General features: G+C 48.1%; 1 pseudogene; it reads left to right on the top strand.

The window, feature by feature from the left end:
- Positions 1-3,730: 3,730 nt before the first annotated feature.
- On the top strand, positions 3,731-4,855 carry LOC102613609 (fasciclin-like arabinogalactan protein 21; annotated as a pseudogene).
- The last annotated feature ends 632 nt before the right edge of the window (positions 4,856-5,487 follow it).

Genomic DNA, 5,487 nt, shown 5'->3' with positions numbered 1-5,487 from the left:
CTCATCAAGTCTCAAAGCCTGTCTTATGGCGAGACAGAAGCCAAGCATGCCAGGATCTGCTCGACCACGAGAAGGCGAGCAGACTCCAAAGCATTCGAAGAAATTCCCAAGGCATGCAAAGGCTCCACAAAGTCTCAAAGCCTGTCTTATGGCGAGACAGAAGCCAAGCATGCCAGGATCTGCTCGCCACGAGAAGGCGAGCATAATCCCAATCCTCGAAGCATCTAAGGCATGCAAAGGCTCATCAAGTCTCAAAGCCTGTCTTATGGCGAGACAGAAGCCAAGCATGCCAGGATCTGCTCGGCCACGAGAAGGCGAGCAGAATCCCAATCCTCGAAGAACCCAAGGCATGCGCAGGCTCGACAAAGTCTCAAAGCCTGTCTTATGGCGAGACAGAAGCCAAGCATGCCAGGATCTGCTCGGCCACGAGAAGGCGAGCAGCATCCCAATCCTTGAAGAATCAAAGGCATGCAAAGTCTCATCAAGTCTCAAAGCCTGTCTTATGGCGAGACAGAAGCCAAGCATGCCAGGATCTGCTCGACCACGAGAAGGCGAGCAGACTCCAAAGCATTCGAAGAAATTCCCAAGGCATGCAAAGGCTCCACAAAGTCTCAAAGCCTGTCTTATGGCGAGACAGAAGCCAAGCATGCCAGGATCTGCTCGCCACGAGAAGGCGAGCATAATCCCAATCCTCGAAGCATCTAAGGCATGCAAAGGCTCATCAAGTCTCAAAGCCTGTCTTATGGCGAGACAGAAGCCAAGCATGCCAGGATCTGCTCGGCCACGAGAAGGCGAGCAGAATCCCAATCCTCGAAGAACCCAAGGCATGCGCAGGCTCGACAAAGTCTCAAAGCCTGTCTTATGGCGAGACAGAAGCCAAGCATGCCAGGATCTGCTCGGCCACGAGAAGGCGAGCAGCATCCCAATCCTTGAAGAATCAAAGGCATGCAAAGTCTCATCAAGTCTCAAAGCCTGTCTTATGGCGAGACAGAAGCCAAGCATGCTTGGATCTGCTCGACCACGAGAAGGCGAGCAGACTCCAAAGCATTCGAAGAAATTCCCAAGGCATGCAAAGGCTCCACAAAGTCTCAAAGCCTGTCTTATGGCGAGACAGAAGCCAAGCATGCCAGGATCTGCTCGCCACGAGAAGGCGAGCAGAATCCCAATCCTCGAAGAATCCAAGGCATGCAAAGGCTCATCAAGTCTCAAAGCCTGTTTTATGGCGAGACAGAAGCCAAGCATGCCAGGATCTGCTTGGCCACGAGAAGGCTAGCAGAATCCCAAGCTTTGAAGAAATCATCAAAGGCATGCAAAGGCTCAACAAAGTCTCAAAGCCTGTCTTATGGCGAGACAGAAGCCAAGCATGCCAGGATCTGCTCGCCACGAGAAGGCGAGCAGAATCCCAATCCTCGAAGCATCTAAGGCATGCAAAGTCTCATCAAGTCTCAAAGCCTGTCTTATGGCGAGACAGAAGCCAAGCATGCCAGGATCTGCTCGGCCACGAGAAGGCGAGCAGAATCCCAATCCTCGAAGAACCCAAGGCATGCGAAGGCTCGACAAAGTCTCAAAGCCTGTCTTATGGCGAGACAGAAGCCAAGCATGCCAGGATCTGCTCGGCCACGAGAAGGCGAGCAGCATCCCAATCCTTGAAGAATCAAAGGCATGCAAAGGCTCGACAAAGTCTCAAAGCCTGTCTTATGGCGAGACAGAAGCCAAGCATGCCAGGATCTGCTCGGCCACGAGAAGGCGAGCAGCATCCCAATCCTTGAAGAATCAAAGGCATGCAAAGGCTCGACAAAGTCTCAAAGCCTGTCTTATGGCGAGACAGAAGCCAAGCATGCCAGGATCTGCTCGACCACGAGAAGGCGAGCAGACTCCAAAGCATTCGAAGAAATTCCTGAGGCATGCAAAGGCTCACCAAGTCTCAAAGCCTGTCTTATGGCGAGACAGAAGCCAAGCATGCCAGGATCTGCTCGACCACGAGAAGGCGAGCAGACTCCAAAGCATTCGAAGAGATTCCTCAGGCATGCAAAGGCTCACCAAGTCTCACAGCCTGTTTTATGGCGAGACAGATGCCAAGCGTGCCAGGATCTGCTCGACCGCGCGAAGGCGAGCCGAATCCCAGGCATTGAAGAATCTTCAAAGGCGTATGGCAAAACCATGAGCAAAGCCGGAACCTGCTCGTCTAGACAAAGACAAGCAGATTCTCAAACGAAAATTAACTCATAATTACAACACAAGAAAGTAATCAAAAAATATTTTTATTAATTTGTTAATAATTAACAGAGAGGATTTGGTTTTCCTAATGAGGACGGACTCTAGGGTTGCCAGCATTTAACAGTGCCGAATCCCGAGGGTCTTATAACCGTCGGTTTGAAATTCAAATGGAGGGGGGGATTTCTGCCACGTCACCTCGTCCGCAATTAAATGCGACGTGATTCTTGGCAGCCTTTTCCAATCCCACGCGAGCGAGTATTAACGAGTTTCTACTGCTGGTCCACTACATTACCCAACACCAGAAACTGGGGGACCGGTGTTTGGGAGAAATACGTTGACGAGACCAGGCATGGTGAGCAGATATCTGATGGCAGAGTTCTGCGAACCGGTGTGTTCCGTAAAAGCCTGGTGCGCGGGGGAACAGGAGCAGAAATATCCTGCTCGTCCACGAGCACGTCATCCGCGAGGCAAATTTCCTGTAAGAGGCATAAGTCCATTCCGGCTAGAGGTCGAGAGGCGAGGAGACCCGGTCGACGGCAGTTGGCAAGACCTGCTCTCCAGCCCGAGAATCTAGGCACGACAGCCACGCTTTCCCCAGAACCGTGGCGTAACACGCAAGATCCCACGTTTGCCCATAACGCAGCAGTCGGAGTCCCATACCGTCCCCCAAAAAAGCGGAAACAAGATCTCACAAAACCACGACAGCCACGCTTTCCCCAGAACCGTGGCGTAACACGCAAGATCCCACGCTTGCCCATAACGCAGCAGTCAGAGTCCCATACCGTCTCGAAGAAAGCGGAAAACTGGGATTCAGAGGAAGCCTATAAAAAGGTAGCCAACGAAGGTAAAAGGGTTAGCATTTTTGAGATTAGAAAAGAAATTCTAAAGAAGAGAAAACCACGAAAAAGCCATAAGATCTGTGGCAAGCGTTCCCCGAACCTTCATATCTGACTTGAGCGTCGGAGGGTTTGCGCCGGGAAAACAACCGGCGTACTCTGACTTGTCTGTGTGCGCAGGAACCTCTGGAGAAGAAGCCTCGCGAGGAGACCCCCTGGTCGTGATGACGTTGATCGAGCAGAGATCCTGGTCGTAGCACGAGGAGAACTGGAATCCCGCATCAACAGTTAGTATCATCATAAAACCCACATTGTTTCCGCCAAAATAACAGATTGTAGATCCACACACATCCTCTTCAACAATTCCAGGCTCTCAAGCTCCGTATCATGCGCCATACACCAGCGGCGTCATCGCACGCTCCATGTTCCTATAAAATGCCCCCTGCTCATTGCATCACTCGTATTTCACACTTAGAATTTCACTACAGCCACGCCAATGGCTGCTTTTACCAATTCCCTCCGACTTGTCACCATCCTCGCGTTCTATCTTCTCATTATAACCAAATCGGCAGCCCTCACCGACCTTGAAACACTCTTCACTGCCACTCTTCCACAGAAACAAGCACCTTCGCTGGTGTCGGACTTCAACGACCAGTCCTCGTCCCTCACACAAGCCTATGCTCCCGCCAATCCTCTCACACCTCGGCTTTAACAAGCTCGCCACCGCGGCTCCATCTCTCTCCAGCGACATCGTCTCTGGTCCGTCAACTCTCTTCGCTCCCTCCGATTCCTCTCTCAGCACGTGCTTCTCGTGCTCTGTTCCTTCTCTCCTTTGAGAGCACTTCGTTCCCGGCCTCTTCACCATCCATTACCTTCGCAAACTCGATTTCGGTACCAAAATCGAAATGCGAAGTCCCGGCCGTTGCATCACCGTAACTTTCTCCGAGAGCCAGAACGACACCGTGTCGAAAGTCTTCATCGGTGGCGTCGAGATCACTCGTCCGGATCTCTTCAACGATGGGATCATTTTCATTCACGGCATCCAAGGCATCATCTCTCCTCTCCCTCTGTTATCTTGCGAAGGACAGCGAATGACGTGGTTGCCCTTCCCTTTCCAGCCGTCCGATCACGGACATTATCACTGGATAGAAGCTCAATCGCCGATCATGAGCTTGATGCTCAGAGACGCAATGCTCCGTCTCCAAAATAGTGGCTTCGGCATGCTCTCTTTGGCGATGAAAGTAAACTATCAATAGCTCATCACTCTCACGGCCATGACGGTTTTCGCCTTCGATAACATGTCAATCTTCTCCAGTTCGCCCGTTTACATAAGTAATGTGCGGTTTCATATCGTACCGAATCGTTACCTGAGAATTGGCGATCTACATAGACTGCCGGCTGGCACAACGTTGCCAACGCTGGAGAGGGGACAGTCGCTAACGGTGACGAGAGGTGGAGTAGTGACAGGGCCGTTTAGGATAAATTTAGTGAGAATTATGGTCCCTGACATCATGAACAGCCTGAAGATTATAGTTTACGGTGTCAACTTGCCGTTCCCTCATTTCGGCGCTACCGCTTTTGATGTTCATTCAATTCGACTTACTGATACTGACGGTGGCGAGTACTTTGATGGTACTAAACCCACTGCTGCTGCTGGTACAAATACCGTATCGAATTCGTTATTGACAGCCGTATCAACGTGTTCTGTTGTTGGTGTAATTGCATGGGGGGATTTCAAATTTTCCAAAATACCCCAACGCAATGTTGAATTAAAACAGGTAGAAATAATTGAATTTCATTAACTGATTTCTACTAATCTTTTTACAATAAAGTAATTAATTGTTTTGATTCACTATTTTATATAGCAACCAAAATATTTTCCCATCCGGTGTACTTCCCGAGATTCCAAGAGTAGGAGGCCAGTAGGGAGAATCCGGAGTGAAGTGCCTGAATTATACAAAAGGCAACCAATTAGTTTTAATTCAATTGCCTTACAATTATGAAACTTAAATTAGAAAAATTTTCATATTTACTATTAATTAGAATTTACTTACATTTCACTGAGACGATTTTACCTTTTAGTGTTAAACTATCTATATTTACTATTAAATATAATTAAAAATTAAACTTTAAATTTATTTAATTTGTTAAATAAATTAACGATAAATAATTAGTTGATATCATATTTAGGGTGGGCCTACGTGCACTTTAAATCTCAACACTCTATTTAAACTCATCTATCAATTCAAAAAAAATGAATTATAACTTTTTAAAATGCCAAAAAAATTCTCACTTAATTCTTGTTAAGTTATTTATGTGTATTTACTGTACACACTCATAAAAATACTATACAAACTCAAATAACTTTCATCAAGCATTTACAGCTCCACAAGATTAATAAACTAATAACACTCATACGTGATGTATCGGCCAT

This window comes from Citrus sinensis, chromosome 7, assembly GCF_022201045.2.
Source record: "Citrus sinensis cultivar Valencia sweet orange chromosome 7, DVS_A1.0, whole genome shotgun sequence".
NCBI classification, from domain to species: domain Eukaryota; kingdom Viridiplantae; phylum Streptophyta; class Magnoliopsida; order Sapindales; family Rutaceae; genus Citrus; species Citrus sinensis.
Note: the sequence above shows the minus strand (reverse complement) of the source record. Positions and strands in the feature narration are given on the sequence as shown.